Consider the following 22,873-nt stretch of genomic DNA (forward strand, 5'->3'; position numbering starts at 1 on the left):
TGAACTTATTTAAAAGGTTTTATAACAGTGCAGTTTGAATCATACAGGCCTCATCTGGTCAGTGGTGATGGAAATAAATGATGAATTTGAGAGATATTGAGGGGACTTGATCAGCCACATCTGTCAACTGACAAGATGTGGGAGATACGGGAAATGGTGAGTCACTCAGAAGTGTGAGCTGAGCTCCTGGGTGGATGGCAATGTCAGTAGTAGAACGCAGAAATGGGTGGAGAAGCAGGTTCCCAGCCACCACCGTATCCAGTTCCAAGGATATCTCCAACTCCGTAAAAGAAGGAAGTACAGAACTTAAACAAATCTAGACAGACACCTCTCCTCAGGTCCACTGACCTGGCTCTAAGAAGAAAACTGGTAGGCCAATTATGGAAGGATACTAGAAATATCAAAGTACCTTTTTATATTATATTTATTTAGTTACCAAACATAAGGATATATTAGGAAAGATGTATCTGAAATGCTAGGCACTCATACAGCTCTCATACAAACTTTATCATTTTAAATCTTCTATTTTTTTCAAATTTAATGTTTATTTAGTGACTATTATCAGAACTTCAAATATACCTCTCCTTTCTCTTAAGTGCCATGCTCCACATTTACATGTGTGTTGCTATTTTTCAACCACTTTATTGAGGTATGATTGATATGTAATAAGCTGTGTGTATAACTCTATGAGTTTGGGGTAAGTATACCCCTGTGAAGCCATCACTACCATCAAGATTACAGAAATATCCAGCACTTCCCAAAGTTTCTTCCTGCCAAAGTTGTTATTGCTATTATTATTATCCATGTGTGTATGGTAAGAACACTTAGCATGAGCTCTACCCTCTTAGAAAAATTTAAGTATATAATACAGCATTGTTAACTATAGGCACTATGCTGTATAGTAGATATACTGAACTTACTCATCCTGAATAACTAAAACTTCATATCCTTTGACCATGACCTCCCATTTCCTCCTTCCCCCAGACTCTGCCAATTTTAGATTCAACATACAAGTGAGATCATACAATACTTGTCTAACTGTGCTTGGTTTATTTCCCTTGACCTGATGTTTTCCAAGTCCATCTGTGTTGTTACAAATGATCGGTTTTCCTTCTTTTTTTTTAAGGCTGCACAACATTCCATTGTATGCATGTACCAAATTTTCTTTATCCATTCATCCATCAATGGGCTTGTAGGTTGTTTCCATATCTCGGCTATTCTGAATAATGCTGCAATGAACATGGGGGTGCAGGTGTCAAGGTCCTGATGCAAATCCCTTTGCATAAATACCCAGAAGTGGAATCACCAGATTACATGGAACCACGAAAGCCTTTGAATAGCCAAAGCAATCTTTAGAACGAAGAACAATGCTGGAGGCATCACACTTCCTAATTTCAATTTGTACTACAAAGTTGTAATGATCAAAACAGTTATGATACTGGCATAAAAACAGACACATAGACCGAATTAACTATTTTGTTAAATAGTCTCTTTAACAAAAATGCAGTAAAACCAAATATCCACATGCAAAGGAATGAAATTAAACCCTTCTCTTACACCATATGCAAAAATCAACTCTACATGGGATAAAGACTTAAACATAAAACCTGAGATCATAAAATGTATAGAAGAAAACAGGGGAAAACCCCTTGACATTGACATTGGTAATGAATTTTTGGACACCAAAAGTATAGGTAGCAAAAGCAGAAATATAGAAGAATGTCTACAGTAAATTAAAAAGCTTCTACACAGCAAAGAAAATAATCAACAAAATGAAAAGACAAGCTATGAAACAGGAGAAAATATTTGTAAACCATATACATAATAAATGTTAATATCCAAAGTATATAAGGAACTCATACAATTTAATAGCAAAAATAACAAGCAAACAACTTAAAATATGGGCAAAGGACCTGAATACACATTTTTGCAAAGAAGACATACAAATATACAAAAGGTCAACAGGTAAAACATGAGAAAGTGCTCAACATCACTAATCATCAAGGAAATGCCAATCAAATCCACAATGAGATCTTACCTCATATGTGTCAGGATGGCTACTAACTAAAATAATAAAAGATAAGTACTAGTGAGGATATAGAAAAGAGGGAATCCTTATACATCTTTGGTGGGGATGTAAAGAAAAGATAAGCTCAAAGTTTTAAATTCAGAGTTCTAGGCACAGTTAGAAAATTAGGGAAGTTTCTACGACAACACTCAGAGCTTTGGGGCTGTTGAAGCCAAAAAGCAGATGTAATGTTTGAAGCAGTAAATTATAACATAAGTGAAATATACAGCCTTATAGGTCACCTACGGAAAAATCGGGAAAAAGAACTATGGAAGAGACAGAGCCTGAGAATTTGAAAGCATTTGGAAGGAGTATGACCCACATCAGCTATCACCAAACCACCATTTTTGCAGACGCTCCTTCTTAAACTACAACGGTTCCTGTGTGTGGTAGTGTCTCATGTCCTCATGTCTAACCCTTCTTTCCCTCATTTTATGTGGACCTCCAAGGTACTGTGCAGTGATCACTGACGTTCACATACAGATGCCTCTGTGGTGCTAGCTCATCACCCAGAGGTCAAAGAAGGTCAATGCTCTGTAGTTACTGAGGAAACCTTTGTGCACTTATGAATATTTTCAACAAGAACTGGGAAAAAGGCTTATGATTGGGGTACCCATCTAATTTACAACTCAAGCTGGCATACTTTGGAGAGTGAAAGGAAGTGCTGTTAATAATGACATGGCATAAACAGGCATAAACAAAACCTGTTTATGTCAGGTAAACTGAGATGCATGGTTATAGTATTTAATAAGTTAGCCTTCTGTTCACCAGAAAGATAAACTACGCAGAAAAGACAGGTCTTCAAGCTTTACGATAGTTTGTTTTGGAACCAAACTACAACCCTGGGTTGAATTCTGGGGTTTTGATTTTGCAATAGCCCAAACAAAACAAAATGGGCCTATAAATCCTCAGGCCCACTAAATGGTAATATTAACTATTGCTGGGAAAAGTATGAAGTTCAGAACAACCAGGGCATCCTTTCATGGGACTTCCACACATGATTATTCACCCTGGGCTTGTCCACTAAATCAACTGTTCTGTGCAGCTTCATTATAGCTGATAACCTTGCCACTTACACATACAGGTAAAATAACCTATGCCAAAGAAAAGCAAACCAAATTCTCTTTTCTCTATCCCGACGTACACAGACCACCCCTTTCTGGAATTACACCCTGAAACCAGCATTGTGTTACAAAAGGCAAATTCTGATGAGAAAGGACAGGCACAATATCAACTATTTAACTTCAGCCAAAAATACATATTCCCTCCACACCTTTGTTTTTTAGTCTTTAAAATGGAGCGATGCCTGCCCTGGCTGGTGTAGCTCAGTGGATTGAGCGCGGGCCTGCGAACCAGAGGATCACGGTTCGATTCCCAGTCAGGGCACATGCCTGGGTTGCAGGCCGGTTCCTTGCAGGCCAACTACCAGCAGGGGATGCACGAAAGGCAACCATACATTGATGTTTCTCTCCCTCTCTCCTTCCCCTCTAAATATAAATAAATAAAAAAAATCTTTAAAAAAATAATAAAATGGAGCGATGCCTTACAAAGGACTGTTTTACTTATGATATAAAATATATAAAACTGCTTTATAAGTGTAAGAAATTATTTAAATATAAGTAGGTGTTTGGGGGAGGAAGAGAGCCATTACAAAATAGAGGAAAGATTATAGGAGTTAAAACACAAAGACCTGTAAACAGGCCTAGTTGGAGATTAAATTGCTCTAATGCAGAGGGAAAGTTTTTTGAGTTCTAAGGGCCTCATTTTCCTTTTCTTTAAAAAATAGACTTGTCAAAATTAAAAGAAATAATGTAATTTATACTATTTTGTAAAGAGTCAAGTGATTTATAAATGCAAAGTAGATTCTTCCTGCTTTTTGCACATTATAATTTAAACAGGGGTGTGGCACAAATAACAGCCCTTTTTAATGAGCTTGTGTTCTATACCAAATCTTCTCTTACAAAATCATAAGCATGATTTTGTGTAATGATCATAGGCATGTAATTGTGTAACGATATCATGCTCCAGCCTAGTATATGATGTTTTAGGTGAAATGTTCAAATTGCTCTCCATCTTGGGCGAGACATTGCCGTACCCAACCAGCCACCCTCAGTGGTGGGTCTTGTATTTTGTGTACTGCTGCTAGTGTTCACCTTTGGTTAATCAGAGATTAGAAAATATATTAAGTTCACATTGTCTTCTACTTTCAGTACTATTATAATGCTTAATGACTGTTATCCTTACTATTTTTACCACAACAATATTTGTCAGACCTGAGAGCATGACAAATTTTGTTTGCATTAACTTTTCTGAATGTTTGTCTTTCAGTGAGTGCCCAAGAATACTCTTTCTCCCCTCACTCCCCTGCAAAAAAAAAAAAAAGACAAAACTCTGAGAAGAAAAGACTTGTCAGAACAAAGTTTGCTATACTGTCTTTACAAACCCTGGTAGAAAATTTTAAGAGTTTTGGCAACAAAATAAATAACATAGTTTTGGATTATAACTCAAAGTATAAAATAAATATGCACAATTCCATATTGATATAAATAAATGATTTGAATAAATAATTAAATAAATACAATGGGAGGGAGTAGACAAGTCTATGATGGAGAAGAATTCAAAAGAGCTTCTCAAGGAAGTCGAGCATAACTTCCTACCTTTTAAGTGGGGACTGTACCTAGTGACTTCCTTCCAAAGACGACAGCATGGAGAAACCTGGTACAAACGCCACCTCAACCAGGTGATCAAGGTTGAAAGCAATACTGAGAAGCCGTCTCGATAGTATGCTCCCTGGACAGTTTCTGATGAGCATGGCACTTTATCACTGTGCTCTTCCTTCCAAAACACATAACCTCTACCTAACCATGAGAAAAACACCAGCAAAATCCAAATTGAAGGACATCCTCCAAAATATCTGACCAGCACTACTCAAAACTGTCAAGACCATCATAAACAATGAAAGTGTAAAATGCCCTCACAGCCATGAGGAACCTAAGGATATATGAAGACTAAATAAAATGTCATGTCCTGGATAGGAACCTAGAACAAGAAAAGGACCTTAAGTGAAAACTGAAGATCTGAATAGAGTAGGAATTTAGTTAATATTAATCTATTCAATATGGGTTCATTAGATATGACAAGTGTACTGTACGTATGTAAGATGTGTAGAAGAAATTGGGTGTGGGATATGTGGAAATTCTCTGTTCTATCTTCATAACTTCTCTGTAAATCTAAAAATACTCAAGTGAAAAATTTAATTTTCAGAAGTTTCTCTACAGCTAATTCTTTCGAGTAAATAGCCTAGTGTTTGGAAGGGCACAGCTGTTCTAATTCAGTCTTTGCTTGGTCAGTATAATGATAAAGTTCACAGAAGGCATATTAGTGATAAATTAACCTAATCCCCCGCATCACCCCTTTCCCCTCCACCATTTAACAGGTGAGAAACTGGGAGTGGCGTATCTAAGGAATACAGTTACACATTAATTACGCTTCATAAAAATAATTTGGTAGTACTTCTGCTGTAAGGCTTTTAACTGCAGGTGACTGAGAAAAATTATAGCAATAATCATGCATTAAGCTATAAATCATAAGATTTGGGTGTTACTTCCTACTCTTCCATAAAACAAACTTTATTACCTCAGGCAAATAACTTACCCTCTTTGACTCTCAATTCCACATTTGTAGAAAGAAGAGATAGATCTACATTACTTCTAAATTTGCTTTTTAAAAAGAGAGAGATTCTATCCATATTTCTTTCTTTAAATTTTGGCTCTACCCCTCTGTAGTTTAGGTACTCACCTTTAAAAACATGAGGATAAAAATGGTACCCACCTGATAGAATTGTTGTGAAGAAGAAGTAAAATAATATGTGTAAAACACTTAGTACCCTATGTTAAACATGTAATATTTGGGCCCTCCCTTTGTACTCCTAAAATGACAGTCTAATTGTAGATAAGGATATAAACTCGATAGTGTGAAAGATAGATTAGTATCTAGTTGAGACTTTAAGACACGTTCACAAAGGAAGTGCTTTGAAGGAGAAAAGTCTGAGCAGTTGTAGGGAGTCACCTGTCAGGGATCAATATTGAGATTTCACTCTTTTCAGAGATCCTCAGAACCCTCCACCCATAAACTGAAATGCTCTCACCTGAGGGAGGTTTTGAGAGGACGTGCGCCATTCACAATTATTCTTAACTTGCAGTGGGTGAAAGGACTGTGGGCTGGGTGTGACTAATAACAATGGCAAGAAATAAAAAATACATTTACATTTCTGTTGGAAAGCAACTTTACACTCGTCTGTGAGATTCAGAGTTCAAAAATGTCGTACATATCACAAGAGGAGTGTTCAATGTAGTTGGTACACAAGTTTGTCACGCAGAAAGGTATTTTATAAGGGTTTTCTGTACATAAAAAAAAATCTGTGAGCTAATAATTGTTAAAGCAGAATCTACCACAGATAAGTTATAGATCCTGGAAATTATCCAGAGTTGAAGGCTGTAGATAAGTAAATACAATAAAAATAAATGCTTGCCTTAAGTTACTCAATTAATCAATACTCTTTAAGGGTCCCAAGCACCTTGCTAAAGCAAAGTTATCAACTGCTTAAGCTTTCTCAGTACTCCTTGCAAAAAAGAGACTTTTTAAACTGCCAAGACTTGAGTGCTACTATATGAGTAGATAATGTTAGGTGTCACTTCTATTTTTTTCAAACTTTCTCATAGTTTAGCATTAAACTGATGTTCCAAAATGGACAAATGTTTCTTACTAATGGGTATTCAGCATAGGGAAGCTTTGACTTATTACAGAAATGTATACTTGGCAAAGCAAGTTGTGTGCTTTCTTTCTGAGAAATCACTGGGCCCAATTAGAGACACAGATAACATTCTGGCTGAGCAGGGGACAGTCTCTCTGTGGTACCTGGATAACAGTGATTAAGATGATGACAAGTATTGATTGCCTTCCAAGCAGGGGTTTCTACCTTTCTGCTTCCTCATAGCCCTTTATTTCCTCTGGATAATCAGTGTGGTTGTGGGAAGCTGACTTGCTCCTTAGCTCAAAGGTAGAGAATATCACACAGATTAGGCCAATTTAACCCCCTAATTCCAACGACTGGTTTAGGGCTGGGAATGTGAACTAAACTTCTTCAAACTTTTTGGACCTGGATGAGAATTCTGAAACAAATAGGCTCAATCATTCTCCCTGGAGGAAATGAGGAAGAATGTAGCCAGCTGTGGGAGTGCTGGTAGCCTTCTTGGGTTCATGAGGGGAATACGACTGGGATAAAGCTAACAACAAGGAAGGCTGGATAGAGAGACAGAAATACACTAAATTCTGGGGACTTGATTGAACCACTGAGTTAACCGCTAGATTTTTCAGTTATATGGATCAATAATTTCTCTTTACAATTTTAGTCAGTTTGAGTTGTGTTGTTACTTGCAACCAAAAGCATCCCAACCAATTAAACAGCTAACATTGATAGAGCTCAAACGCTGTCTCACTTATTTTGCACATAACCTAAGGGATAATTATTCTAATTCTAGTGACACAGATGAAGAAATTGAGGATTAGAGAAGATGAATAATTTGCTTCAGCTAGGAAGTAGGTGGAGTAGGATTGAAACTGTTGTAATACCAAGAGCTCGTGCTTGTAACCACTATGCTAACACTTTTCTCCCAGATTTAAAAAAAAAACAATCAGAATGTGAATTAGACATTTGAAACTACATGGCAATTTTAACTTCTCAGACTCGAATTATATAATTCTCTTTAGTTAAAAGTTCACATCAAAAGGAAATGGTTGCTCTTGGTAAAGGAAAAAGTACTTTAAATTTTTAATATTAAAGGTTTCAAAAATCACAGAAAACTGTCATTTATTTCTTTTGTCAAAGCTCTTTTGCATATTCACACCTACAGCTGAATCTGTCCTGTTTCTATTAGTTGAAAATATAGAATTCTCTACCTGTGGGCTTGCATCTTACTTTCTACAGAAGTTCTAGTTCAACTTGCAAAGGTCTGAAGACCTAAAATCTTATCTCAGTTTCCCAATCTCACTGCCTCATTAACTGAGATATTGAACCAGCTGCCTTTTTGTTGGTTTGGTACAGTTGTCTAGGAAGTTCCCAGTTATTGATAATTGGCACACCCACAAACACTTGCACAGCCAGTGGCCTATTTTTCAATGCCGGCCTGGAAGAGTGTGTTTACACAACCAAATAAAATAGGTATCATGCCTATTTACAGGGCTAAGAATTGCACTAAGTTACTGTATCAGGTAGGCACTGTACAAGTGGTTTAAACATTTGGCAATTCAAATGGCTCCATAGGATACTCCCAGGACTCAGAGGCAAACACTTGTAAATGATACAACATTACAGGAAGAGAGTGGGAAATACAGAAATTTGCTGTCCACTTTGTGTCATGGTTTATAGATGGTGATAGGAAAGCCAAAAAAAAAAACAGTAAAAAATAATAGCCTGATACACCATCTCCTTATTAAAGACAAACCAGAACTTACATATACGAGGCCTGTCTGGAAAAGGTCCAGCCATTGATAATATAAGGAGAATGGTTTGCATGGCACCAATATAACCTGGCAGCCCGGGAGAGTGGACTGGAATGTGCATGTGTGAACAATGACAACTTCACTATATTAGTCTGTAGGGGTGGTAGGCTCCATTGAATGAGCATGTATACTGTGTGGCCATTGCATTCAAAATGACTGAGCAAGTAGAGCAACAAAGCATCAAATTTTGCATTAAGCTTGAACATTCCTCCACAAAAATTATTTAGATGAGTGAGAAGGCTGAAACTATGGGCAGCTGGTGATCGGCATCTTCATCACGACAACCTGTCCACCCACGCATCACGTCTCATGCAGAGTTTTTTGGTGAAACATCAAATCACACAGGTGACTCAGCTCCCCTACAGCCCAGATATAACGCCCTGTGACTTCGGGCTTTCCCTAAAACTGAAATCACCTTTGAAACGGGCATAGATTTTGGACTGTTGATGAGATTCAGGAAAATACTATGGGGCAGCTGATGGCATTTGGGAGAACTATGTGAGATCCCAAGGTGCCTACTTTGAAGGGAACTGAGGCTTCATTGTCCTATATACGATGTTTCTTATATTGTGTATTCTTCAATAAATGTCTCCATTTTTCATATTATGTGGCTGAATACCTTCTGGACAGGCTTTGTATATTGGGGAGCACCACACATAGAATTCCTGATCATGTCTATCTAGAGGTGTCATTTCTTTAGACCATATGCACTGACTGCAAACTTCAAACAGTCCACAAATGTAACGGTGAGAAGTAAAATTTGCCATCTCCTGTCTAAACTCCAGTGATTCTCCACAGCGGCAAATACCATGAGCATTTTCTTAAGTATCCTCCAGAAAAAAAAATTTGGCACATATCTTTTTAAAAGATGTACATATATATAAGTGAATACACTGTGTGTGCTGTTACACACTTTACTTTTTTCACCTAGTAACATCTTAACAATCTTTGGATGTTCAGCACATTCAGATCCATCTCATTCTTTCTAAGAGGCCCTTAGGGTCCTATTAAATGCAGATACCACAAAGTACTTACTCAACCTTTCATTGGTGGACACCAGCCCCCCTTTTTAGGCTACCTCACACAAGGCTGCAAATAGTCTCATCTTATGCAGATCATGGTGCACAGTTTTGTACCTAATGTGTAAATTCTTACCAATGGAATTTCTAGGTCAAGGGTTGGGTTTTCAACTTTGGGACGTCTGGGCAAATTATCAACCTCCCAAAAATATCCCAGAATTTACCTTTTCTCTAACAGTGATTGAGAGTTTCCCCTATATTCACATAAAAAATTAGTGTTATCAGATATTTCCAATAAGCCAATCTTCTGCAGAGTCACCTTTAAAGATGCACAGTTCCAAAGCTATAGAACGCATTCCCTTATTTACTTGCACGTATCAATAATTTTAAAATTTAATCAAATTTATAATTTATTTTAACACTTCTCAAAAGTGCTTGACCCCCTAGATCTTCTCTCACACACCAGCCCTAAGGAGTACTTCCTGCTAATACCAATTTATCCTCCCACCCAGCCCACAAGGCTTTTGAAACCTGCGTGTCCCTTTTTGCTCCCTAACCTGACTTCCAACCATCTAGGCATATTATTCCACTCAGCACTTTTCATTCTTTTTTCTTCTGCAGTTGTGGGGAAGAGAGAAATTGAGCACGAAAATGCTGCAAGTGCTAGGTGGCGAGTCCTGAACACTCATACCCTCAACACTGAGCATTATACAAATTTTCAAATGTCTGCCACTCTAACGACAGGGAGAAACAGGCACCTCCATGTTTTGTTTTACATAGCTTTAATTACCAATGATACTGTCTTTCCTGTCTACTAGCCATTTACATTTATTTTTGTGAACTGCCTGTGCATATATCGACTCATTTTTAGGTTGAGCTCTTTTTAATTGGTTAGTACGTGCTCTTTGTAAATTAAGAACATTAGAGAGGCTCTGTTCTAAAGGACACTGCTTGCGTGAATGGAATCAGGAACCGGGAAGTCCACTTTCAGAGCAAGTCTGACAGTATTCTCACAATTCTAGCTTTGCCTCTGCTAAATGCTGGATGCTCATGGGCTTTCAACAGAACATCTCTCTGCCAGAAGCCATTTGCTAGCTCTTCCCTGAGCAGTACAACAGAATCTAGAGTTCTTAGGGAAAACAATCTGGTGGAGGAGTGTGGACTTCCTGTTTTTCTCTGCACACAGGTGGGATGATTCTGTGTCCTACAGAAAAGGCGGCAGCCATCCCCAAACTTTGTTATTATCCGTGGTGTGAGGCCGTATCAGGGAGTGAAATTTTGGAAGGAGCTGCTCAACAATTAGGTCCAGGTGAGAGAGAAAGGACTCCAGGAGAGAAGAATGGAAGGGGTGGAACGAATTTCCTTCCACCGGTAGAAGTCAGCTGGTGTTCTGCTATGTGTAGCCATAGGGGAAAAACAGCGGGTAAGTGGCTTGGCCATTTCCGCCTCTCCGTCAGGCAGCGGAGGAGAAGCAGTTTTGCTCGGGAGAACAGAGAGCACTGATCTTCTTTCTCCGAATGTTGGCATGTCCCAGGGTGTGATCTTCAGCCTTCTTCATATTTGTCTCCACCCCCTGCCCCTGGGTGAGTTTGTCAAATCCCCAGGCTTTAGCTAATACCCATTCCGTGGGGCTCAAATTCTCCTGAGTTTCAGGCCCACATAGTCAACCACTGATTTGACTTTTCTACTTGGAAGCCTTGTAGGCAACCCAAATATCTGACATGTGGTTACATGGCAATTTCTCATATTTTGAGTTGTTAGAATAATCACATGGTAAGAGTCCTCATTCTGTATTTTAAAAACAATATAATATAGTGGTTAAGAACATAGCTCTGTGGCCTGAGTTTGAATCCTGGGGCTAACATTTTGTCTTGGGCAAGTGGCTTAACTTCTTTATACTCCAGTTTTTCTTTGAAATGCAGATAATAACAGGTCATGCCTCACTGGGTTTTGAGAATTTGGGGCATTAATAATAGTAAAGTGCTTGTAATTGTGTCAGGGACATAGTAGACACTATAGAAATGTTAGGTAATAGTGTTATATTTCCAGACGGCAGGAAAGGCTGCTGTTGGAGAGGATGAATGCTGACGTCCCCCAGCACACAGATTCCGTGGACCCAAATGCACGCAGCACTCACGGAAGTCTCCACAGGTGGAGATGCTCTAATTCCACTGCTCTCATTCCCTTGAAAAGAATTCACATGAAAGGCTAATTAGCCATGTGTGTACTTCTTCAGAAGATGCATAGAAACCTTGAACAAAGGTTCTGCGATGGTCACCTAAATAATTGTGAAATACATACCAGCTGTACCAGCTAATTTCACAATTTGACTGCGCTTCTACCCCTCTAGAGACGGAGCTGTTAGGAATGAATGTACGTATTACATTAACTTTTATCTTGGATGTTACTTCATTATGCTAGTAGTCTCCCTACTGATCAATTCAATTCTTCATTTTTTCAGCCCTCAGAAAGAAATGCTAAAATATTCAAGGACCAAAGAATAAATGAATATGAGAACCAGTATAAATATTATCTCACCACTTTTACCTTAAAATATCAAGTTATGAGTGTTTTTGAAGGATAATCAGGAGCTTACCAGACAGCAGACACCCTCACAGAAGCCCCCCTGAGCATCCCCACCCTATCCACCCCTCTCCCCGATTCCTCCTCTCTCACAGCTAGTCCCCCTCCACTCCGTTACTGTCACACGGTGTTTTCCCTGTTGGCCACACTGCGCTACGTACCCTGCTGGGCTCTAAATTCCTAGATAGCAGGGCCGGGACTGACTTACCTTCCAAGGTACCCTGATGAGGGTTTGTCAATTGATTTGAAGTTCATGAAAGACTATATTTACATTTAGTAGTTGACATTAATTGCAGTGCTTCAAACGGCATTCTGCTGAAAGGTAAGCTCTTTGAGAGCAGTGGCGTTTATCTCTTTGGTTCACTCTGGTATGTAGCTACCACAGACCAACATGATGGGCACTCAGTACGTACTAAAGCAGTGAACAGAGGCGGTACCTGTAACCTACGTACCAGTCATGGTTCCTGTATCACAGGCTGAGAATTAACCACAGGTTGCAACAACTAAGGAAATAGAGAATGAGACTGTTTATTTCTCCTGTGTACCAGTTTCCATTTCACTTTGTAGATAATGTATGAACATGCACACAGTCCCACCCTGATATGCATAAATTAGGAAAATTCAAATTTACAAAGGTGTTTCATGTAATGTTCATATTGTGGTTTAATTTACATGGTGCCTGGTTTATTTATAGTTCCAAAGGTTGGATTGGATTTCCAAGGCCTTAGAAACAGCTAAGCACCTGCTTGGCACCAAGCTGCACAACACTGTCTTTGCATTTGCACAGGTGTTATCAGGTGGTACCGGTCCCACAAAGTTTTCCTCACCAGGAACTGAGGATGTGATGGTTAAGAGCAGAGATTAACTGTGCATCATGTCCCTTTCTCTGGAGATCAGAGAAAATTTACCATTTAAAGTAAAGTAATTTTTACTTTACCAGTAAAGTAAAAATTTGCCATTTTTACTTTCAGATTAATTGTGTAAAATAAAGAGAACTTTAAAAACCAGAATTAATTAGAACTAACTAGACAGATATTTTCATCCTTCAGGAAATATGCCTCATGAGGCTGCAAAATGACCTCAAGCCTGTATCACCACGGCTTCTGTGACACCTGCTCTGCACAGTGCCTCACACAGCCCTGGCTAAATGACCTGCAGGGCACTGCGTGGGCACTGTGGCACAGGCTCACACTGCTCCCAGTGAATATTCCTCCTTGGCATGGACAGTTTATCCCCACAAAGTCACGTCCTGGGAGGAGGTTTTGGTTCCCTACACTCCTAACTGGTAGCATATGGCGGGGTCATGACTCGGGGAGCACTAATGAAACATTATGTCACTGCATTAATAAAAATGAGGAAATTCAGTAATATTGCCCTTTGTTTTATTGTGCTCCACAGATGGTGCATTTTTTTGTTTTTACAAATTGAACACAAGACCCTCTACAAACAAAAAGATTACGACCTAATTTATTGCAGTACCAGCTTTATTGCAGTTATCTGGCACCAAGCCTGCACTATCTCTGAGGTATGCCTGAAGTTCCTTTTCACACAATAATAATTTGATGTAAGTTTTAAAGAATAAAAAAATATGAGGCCACCACCATTGTGTTTCCTGTTCTCCTACGAAGACACTGTACCTCCAATGAAATTAGCCATGGTGGCGTGTTAGTAATCTGACCCCAGTCAAGATACTCACATTATTATTTCTGAGGATTATGAGTTACGAGTACCAAACAGCCTGCCCACCCTCTTTTCCTCTTCATCCCATCCCCTCTTTCTTCCATCTGTCCATTCATTAGGAAATGGATACACAAACATGGATTACGACAGGGCTTCCTCCCATTAGAAATTCATACGTTTGGTGTCTCATATAATGTAATGAAATATTAAGCAGAAAAGTTTTTAAATAAGATATATATTCAAAGTAAGTTTTCTGGTAGTGACTACATTTAAAATACATTGAGTACAGGGAGCTTATTATACTTGTGTTGAAATAATAAAAATCTACTAATGTAACTAAAGCATAATTGCTTTTCCTCTCTTTTCAACATATCAGAAGAATAGAATTTGTTGCTTTAAAAAATAGATTGTCTAGGAGTCAGAGCACAAGTAATTTCCTGATGTACTTTTAATTTTTTTCTGCCATTAATTGTAATCACTGTCATAAACTAAAGATGGAAAAAAACTGTAACATATGGCTATATAATGTTTTTTACCAAAAATATTATTTTGACTGGCTTAATGTTTCCTTGAATTTGCACCCCATAGAAGAAAAGACACAGATCAATATAACGACAAGTCCTTTCCACTGGGATTAATTTCATATAGAACTTATGCCCACTGTTGTTATGCCGAAAATACCCAATAATCATGATAAATGTGATTACAGAATCCAATCAAATATGCCATTTCTCTATCCTGAGGGATGATGAGAAGTTACTAAAATAGATAAATCATTGTCAGAAGTAAGAGTTCATCTTTGGCCAAAACACATATTAATTTCCTGCTTACCAAGCAACTAAACTGACACCACAGAAATAATCAGGAATAAGATGTCCAAATACTAGATCCCCTACAGTGAAGACTTGAAGCCACGGGTGTCTCATGCTGCTCGCTGAGTGACTGGAGGGCCCAACTCCGTTTCCTCAATTGAGAAATGTGTTCTTTACAGCAAACGACAATGCTAAGAGACTTATGCAATTTGGCTCACTCTCAGCAAAGGGCATATTTGGAGAGAGGAAGAGAGTAACATGGGATCAATTCTACCATCTTTCTCCTTGCAGAACAGAAAGAGGAAGTTGAATGTCAAATCAAAGAGTTCTTGACCCATGGCTGCTGGAGTCTACTTTCAAAGAACTTCATTTTAGACATTGGAAAAGAGGTGTCGGGGAAGCTGCACTAATGAAAAATCTGTGTGTACTGGGACAAACTGAATTCTGAAAGAGATTGGTGGCAAAGCGTCTTAAGTGTTGGCATCACCTGTTGAGCTCTTACTTCTTTAATTAAAGGATAATTAAAGAAGTTCTACTTTCCTCACCAAACTCAGGTGTGAGGAGCTCACAGTGCTGAGTACACACATTAGCTCATTTCTTGGCAAAATGAACAATGCCAGCAAGGCACTTCTGGGTATAGCCCTTCCATTAGGTTTCATAACATTTGCCTCTGAAGGAACAGCACTCTCATTCAAGGAACACGACCTCAGTCGACTGCCAAAACTCTTTTGAGGAGGTTTGAATTACTGCCCACTCGTAAGAGCCAAGTTTGTTGGAGCAGAGACCTCAGAAGAACACATCAAAATCTGGACTACCATAGAGGCTAAAATATTATTCCAAAATAGGTTAAATAAATAAAATAATATCAAATGAGGAAAACTAGTAACTCAAAAACCAAAAAGGTTAAAATGCAGAATAGTAGTTATGAAAGGACAGGTCTCCCAGGAAAGTGCTAATCTATTATATATTTAAATAGCTCCCCAGTGGAAAAAAAAATAATTATCTCGATTATCAACCCTTTATCTGGTTTTCAACACTTCGTTAATAATTATCTAATGATGCTGTTCTTTATCATAATGCACAAATATGCTATTTTCAAATTCATCAAACCAACATTTAACTACCACTACCCCTAGAACAAAAAAATTTTATCTAAGATACAATAAAATAAACTTCCCTTTACTTTTTACCACCCGAAACGAGAAAGCAGTTTAGCCATGGCTGCCAAGTTAAAGAAACTCCCGTGTCATCCTATCTTCTCTCTTAAGTCACTTGGGTCACAATCCAGTTACATACAGTATTAAAATAAAAAAACAAATATTCAAGCTCAAAATAAACATTTGAAAAGCATCTTCGCTGTTAACTCGTTAAGCTTTCAGGGAGATAGAATAAGGGCACAACCCCCACTGAGCCCCCTACCTCAGGAGAACTGCAAGGCAGCCACCCAGACAAAGTGGCAGTCTCACGCCACCAAAGAAACAGCACCAGGGTCATAAGCAACATGATATCAAGGCAGATACCAGATTTAGAAAAAACAATACCGAATGACCAACTAAATTGGAATTTCAGATAAATAATCTGAATTTTCTGGTATAAGCATTTCCTGTACAATATTTGGGAAATACATTAAAGAGAATATTTGATGTTTTTCTGAAATTCTAGCTTAACTGGGATTCCTGTATTTTATCAGGCAGTCACATGTTTTGGAGTGGGATGAGTCCCTAATCTAATTACTGGTGTCCTTATTAAAAAGGGGGAATGTGGACACACACCGGGAGGTGATGTGAAGATGAGGGTCATGCTGCCACAGCAAAGGCACTCCCAGGCCCTCGGAGAGATGTCTCAACAGATCCCTCCCTGTGTCTTCAGAAGGAACATGGCTCTGCTGACACCTTGATCTCAGAATTCCAGCATCAAAACCGTGAGACAGTCAATTTCTATTGTTTAAACCACTCAGTTTATGCAGCCCTAGGAAACTATTATGTGTACCAAATCAGCATTCTATTGTCTTTTTCAAAAGTATATTTCATTGATTATGTCATTCCAGTTGTCCCAATTTTTTCCCCTTTGCCCCTCTCTCTACTCAGCATTTCCATTCCCTCCAGCAATCCTCCTCCCCTTAGTTCATGTCCATGGATCATGCATATAAGTTCTTTGGCTTCTCCATTTCCTATAGTATTCTTAATCTCCCCCTGTCTATTTTGTACCTACCGTTTATGCTTCTTATTCCCTGTACCTTTTCCCCCATTCTCTCCCCTCCACCCCTCAGCTGATAAGGCTCCATGTGATCTCCATTTCTGTGATTCTGTTTCTGTTCTAGTCGTTTGCTTATTTTGTTTGGATTCAGTTGTTGGTAGTTGTGAATTTGTTTCTTTTATAATGTTCATAGTTTGGTGATCTTCTTTTTCTTAAATAAGTCTCTTTAACTTTTTATGTAATAATGGCTTAGTGATGATGAACTCCTTTAGCTTTACCTTGTCTGAGAAGCACTTTATCTGCCCTCCCATTCCAAATGATAGCTTTGCTGGATAGAGTAATCTAGCTTGTAGGTCCTCACTTTTCATCACTTTGAATACCTCTTGACAGTCCCCTCTTGCCTGCAAAGTTTCTTTTGAGAAATCAACTGATATCTTTATGGGAACTCCTTTTTAGGTAACTCTCTCCTTTCCTCTTGCTGCTTTTAATATTCTTTCTTTATCTTTGACCTTTGGTATTTTAATTATGGCATATCTTTGTAGGATCCTCTTTGGGTCCAACTTGTTTGAGACTCTCTGTGCTTCTTGGACTTGCATATCTATTTTCTTTACCAAATTAGGGAACTTTTCTTTCATTATTTTTCCAAATAAGTTTTCAGTTTGTTGCTCTTCCTGTTCTCCTTCTGGCATCCCTATGATTCAGATGTTGGTACATTTGGAGATGTGCCAGAGTCATCTTGCACTATCCTCATTTTTTAAAATTCTTGTTTCTTCTTTCTGTTCTGCTTGAATGCTTATTTCCTCTTTATGTTACAAATCATTGATCTGAATCCTGGCTTCCTTCTCTTTACTGTTGGTTCTGTGTAGATTTTTCTTTAGTTCACTTAGTGTAACCATTTTCTGTGTGTGCTGCTGCCAAACTCACTGATTTTTTTGAGCATCCTGATCACCAGTGTTTTGAACTCTGCATCTGATAGGTTGGCTATCTCTGTTTGATTTAGTTCTTTTTCTGGGGTTTCATTGTGTTCTTCCATTTGGGCCACATTTCTTTGTCTCCTCAACTTGGCAGCCTCCCCGTGTTTGTTTCTGTTTATTAGGTAGAGCTGCTTTGACTCCCTGTAAAAGGCACCCATCTGGATGGATGTGGCTTCTTTAAATCCTTGGTTGTTGGACTTCCATACAATTCAATCTTCTGACAGTTCTTGGTGTTGTTTTGCGATTTAGTTATAATTCTTTTTTATGTTTGCATGAGGAGGCAAAGTGTGTGTATGTATGCCTCCATTGGACCCGAAGTCACTCTATTGTATTTTTTTAATTTACTCCGGTTATAGGAATTGCTTTAGCCAAAGTCAGCCTTGTATTCCCATCTTATCCAATCCTATCCCAGGCCTGAGGCTCTGCAACTACTCAGTACTCCAGACCCTCAAAGACTGTAGAATCCCCAATAACTAAGGAACCACAGACCAATGCATAAACTCCAATGCCCAAAATGGATCCCCAGTGGTCACCCAATATGGTCACAGAGATTCCATCTACCTGCCGAGATGATCACGTACTGCTTAGCTCAGTACCTCCCTGCCAGCATTCCGTTAACCAGCAGGACTTCCTCCTTAGGTTGTGGGCAGTGTGACTTCTCCAGTTTTCTGTCCTATCTGTGAAGGTTGGTCTGTGAGCTCTTGGTCTAAGCCATCTCCTGTCCTTGAACAAGTAGCTTATTATGCTTTCAGTATAAATATGACAAAATATATTTGAGAAATACATCTCTACATATTATCAAAAAAGTACAGATTAACATAAAGAAACAAACTGCAAGAAAGTAACCTAACTGCAAGGCATTTGTAATATTGAATAAGTTTTATCTGAAAATTTGAGATAGTAAGTATATTATTTTCTAAGACAGTCCTATGAAAAGTTTTGAAATAAGATTCAGCACTTTCTGGGTAAGCCTTCAGACTGAGTTAGACCAATTCCAAACACTTTATTTTTTTTTTCAAAATTTTTATTTAATTATTTTTCAAGTACAGTTTTCTGTCTATTACTCCCATCCCGTCCCACCCCCCACCCTCCCCCCTCCCTCCCATTTCCACCCTTCTCAGTTGTTGTCCATGTATCCTTTATATAGGTTCCTCTAAATCCCTCCCTTATTTCCCCTGAAATTCCCTCCCCTCTCCCCTCCAAACACTTTAAAAAGTACTAATATTTTTCAAAATGTGGTCCACTAAACCTTCATCAACATGTTAGCCTGGCAATGTCCTGGGCTTTGTCTTAGAGGTACTGAATCATTCAGACATTCCTGGATGGGACCCAGGGATCTGCCCTGAGAAACCTCTATGCATATAAAAGTTTGAGATTTGAAATGATTTAAAGTGTTTTGGTGGTTAGCTAAAACTTTGAACTTTCTCCTAACATTTTTTTCCTACATGTGGACAAATTAGATTCTTGTCTTCCAGCCCCTAATCAAATAGCTAGAAGATCTTAGATCTAATGCTACCATCCTAAAGCCCCTCTAAAGAGGAGGACTTCTCACTATAGGTGCAGCAGTGGGGTGAGGGAACCCCAGACTGAAGGACTGTGGCTCTTGTAGGTGGTGGTGTGCAGGAACCGAATGAGTAATAAACAAAGGAAGCACTATTTGGCATGCGTACTTAGGAGCCCCAAGTTAAATTTATGATAATGGCCTATAGAACTTTTAATGTGTAGTTTCTAAACACATAAAATTTCATTAACTTGTTTTATAAAAGAAGACTGAAAGGCTGTCCAGTTCAACCCAAGTTTTAATATGAGGAAAAAATCCCAGAGTTTTCACTTAATTCTAGCCATGCAACAGTTTGTGGGTTTTTTTTTAAAAGATTTTATTTATTTATTTATTTTTAATTTTTTAAGTATATTTTATTGATTATGTTATTACACTTGTCTCACTTTCTCCCGCTTTGCCTCCCTCAGCCTAGTACCTCCCTTTCTTCCAGCAATCCTTCACCCCTTAGTTTTAGAGAAAAGGAAAAGGAAGAAGAGACGGGGAGAAACATCAATCTGTAATTGTTTCTTCCGCGCCTCCTACTGGGGGCCTGGCCCACAACCCAGGCATGTGCCCTGACTGCGAATTGAACCATAGACCCTTTGGTTCATAGGTCAGAGCTCAATTCACTGAGGCATGCCACCCAGTTAAATGAAAAGAAACTAATATCTCTCCATGGAAAAAACATTTTATTGGTTTCTTTGCCTCAGAAAGTCACTATAGCAAATAAAATGTGACAAAAATACTTACAATACTAAAATAACTCATTTTCAGAAAAGTCATAGGTATATTTTTAGGCACAAAACAATATACTTGTGAATGTTCCATATTCTTATATTTATTTACTTTTTTAAATATATTTTATTGTATTTTTCCCATTACCATTTATCCCCCCACACCCTCTTCCACATCCACCCACCCCTCTCCCTGCCATAATATCCACTCTCTTGTATGTGCCCATATTCTTATACTTAAATCAGAGAAATAAAACAATGTGTGGAGAATTGCAGGCCAAAATTTGAAGTAATAGAGTTCTTTCCAGATTTTAACAAGAACATATGAAGCATGAGCCCTTTTCATGGATTTAAATAAGTGTATTTCCACCACCTTAAATCAGAATGATAAGCTAATTTCAGTTTCTGTAAATTCATGCACTCCAAAGCAGACAATTCAATCAATTCAGACATCGTATTCATGCTTATGAATATGGTATTCACATATAAATATAAAATTATGACTGAACATAAGTCACGACCTTCAGGGTCCTTTTGGGGGTTGCAGGGAGGAGTGTGAGAACCCCAACCACAGTCTCTAATTTCTACTTCTCCAACCTCAACGTGCTGTGGAAGCACCAGGAAACCTCGTCCAAATGCAGACTGGATGCTGTGGTCTGGGGAGAGGCCTCAGCCCCTAGGATGTGCACAGACCACACTTTGACAAAGAAGGCTCTATCTAACCATTTGTCTTTGTACTGGACAGAAAAGGAGAAGAGGAGAAACTAAAGGAACACAAAAGGGAGGAAAGTGACATTATTGAGTACATCCTAGGTCCCAAGCAGATGGTGAGGGACTTTGACTCACAAATAGCAACACAATCCCTCTGGCTGGTATTGTGCCCAGGTGTGGCCTCCACGACTTAAAACACAGAGGAGAATTCAAGGAGGCAGGCAACCATTCATAAATGTTTGAAGATGAAAAGCAGAACCCTGAAGGGGTTACATAAAGGGAATATATTATGTAATAATAAGAGTGCACTTTCGACTAAAAGATATTTGGCAGTTGATAAAAATCAACTGTCTTCTATGATTGAAAGTTCCAAACTTGCCCTATCATAAGACTCATCTGGTCATGCTCCAAATCCACTCTGACCTACTGGATCAGCCTGGGTGGATTCTGATCATTCTTCTAATCTGAGTTCAGAAAACATTGGGTTTTTGTTTTGTTTTGCTCTCAGGAATTTTGAATATTTAGAGCTTCAAGTGATCTTATCCTGCTCTAACATGCTCACAAAATGAGATACTACAGAATAGAATGGATGAGGGAGGAAAGCCCCCACAGCTCCAGGGCCTGTCCACCATCACCCTGGAGGCTTTAGTGGAGCCAAGACTTGTTTCTGTGTCTCCAGAGGCCAAAGTCAATACTTATGAGAGGTTGACTTTGAGCGAGTTAGTGAGGTCTTACATCCCTCTTAAAGCCAGGTGCTCAACCATTCATTTGTCTCTGTAGCCTTTCACAGTGCATTAGTTACTTTTGGCCAATCGGCAGTAACAAATAACTCCAAAATTACAGATGCTCAATGAATAAGAAGGTAATATATTTCTCATTTAACAGTCCAGGGAAGGATTCAGCTCCTTTTCATTCACAGATCAGAGTCAACAGCTGCTCTGCTATCTTCACCAAGTGGTGTCTCAGCTTACCCCGTGCATTAACACTATACTCAGCTGGAATTTTCAGACCAGCTAAGTGTAGTGTTAAAACTAAGTCAAACCATTTGAAAACATAGAACACAAATCAGGAGGGTATCTTCTTGAGATCCTTTAAAAAGAATAAATCACGATTCAAGTTAACAATCATCATTCTGTATAAGACACAGTATTAGATCCTGCAGAAGACATGAAAATGGACAAAAGGAAAATTCCTCCAGTTCTTTTTACTTAGATCTCTCAGTATTACCCATTTGACAGATGTAATCAAGACCTGGTACCCACAGTCCCGTGCCCCGGGGTTTACCCCTCCCCACTTATGGAATGATTCCTGGATCAGACTGATTTGTGATGTGATATGCTCTATCAAAGCTGTCAAATCCCCACTGTATGAAAGACAACTATTGGGTATTAATGGGAACAAATAAGAAGAGATATAGACCCTGAGATAAGGGGAAAACATGAACCTACAGTATATTTTGATTGTCATCACTTAATACACACTCTGGAGCGATGGTATCTATTTCTTTTGGCACATCTTTTTAGGTAGTTCACTACTGATAGAGCAACCCATAAGTGCTCAGTGGAATTCTTTTGCGTTGATTTGGAAAACTAGGATTTCCAGTGGGATCTTCGTATTTTGAAGTATCATTATTTATTGGCTCCTCCTTTTTTGAAGTTCCTTCTAGTCTTATCAAGATTATTATCAATACTTTCTATAGCATATACACAGATATTTATTTGTTCATTTTCAGATTCAACAGCATAACATTTTTCTGACAATTTTAGGAATACTGAGGACCAAGTAAAATAGTTGATAGTAGTAAGAGTAATTAGCATTTGGTGAATATTTACTATGTGTAAGGAACTATTCTAAGCATTTTACAAATATTGACTGATTTGATCTTTATAAACAACTCTCCATGACTGAGATGAGGAGAGGTTAGGCAGCATGTGCGAGGTCATAACCAGTAAGTTAGCAAGTAAGCCCAGACAAGATGACTGAAAGTACATCTCA

At 38.6% G+C, this 22,873-nt stretch overlaps 1 protein-coding gene across 13 annotated transcripts in view; it reads right to left on the reverse strand.

The window, feature by feature from the left end:
- Nucleotides 1-22,873, reverse strand: part of MCTP1 (multiple C2 and transmembrane domain containing 1) — a 470,646-nt gene that overhangs the window by 273,039 nt on the left and 174,734 nt on the right. The window contains exon 1 of one of the 13 annotated variants that reach the window (XM_037032120.1): nt 16,496-16,645. The exons of the other annotated variants lie outside the window; for them this stretch is intronic. The gene's annotated coding sequence lies outside the window, so the exon portion shown is untranslated. Of the gene's footprint in view, nt 1-16,495; nt 16,646-22,873 lie in introns of those variants that run through there. 13 annotated transcript variants of the gene reach the window in all.

This window comes from Sturnira hondurensis, unplaced genomic scaffold, assembly GCF_014824575.4.
Source record: "Sturnira hondurensis isolate 20B ecotype Veracruz unplaced genomic scaffold, ASM1482457v3 Scaffold0021354, whole genome shotgun sequence".
Lineage (NCBI taxonomy): Eukaryota > Metazoa > Chordata > Mammalia > Chiroptera > Phyllostomidae > Sturnira > Sturnira hondurensis.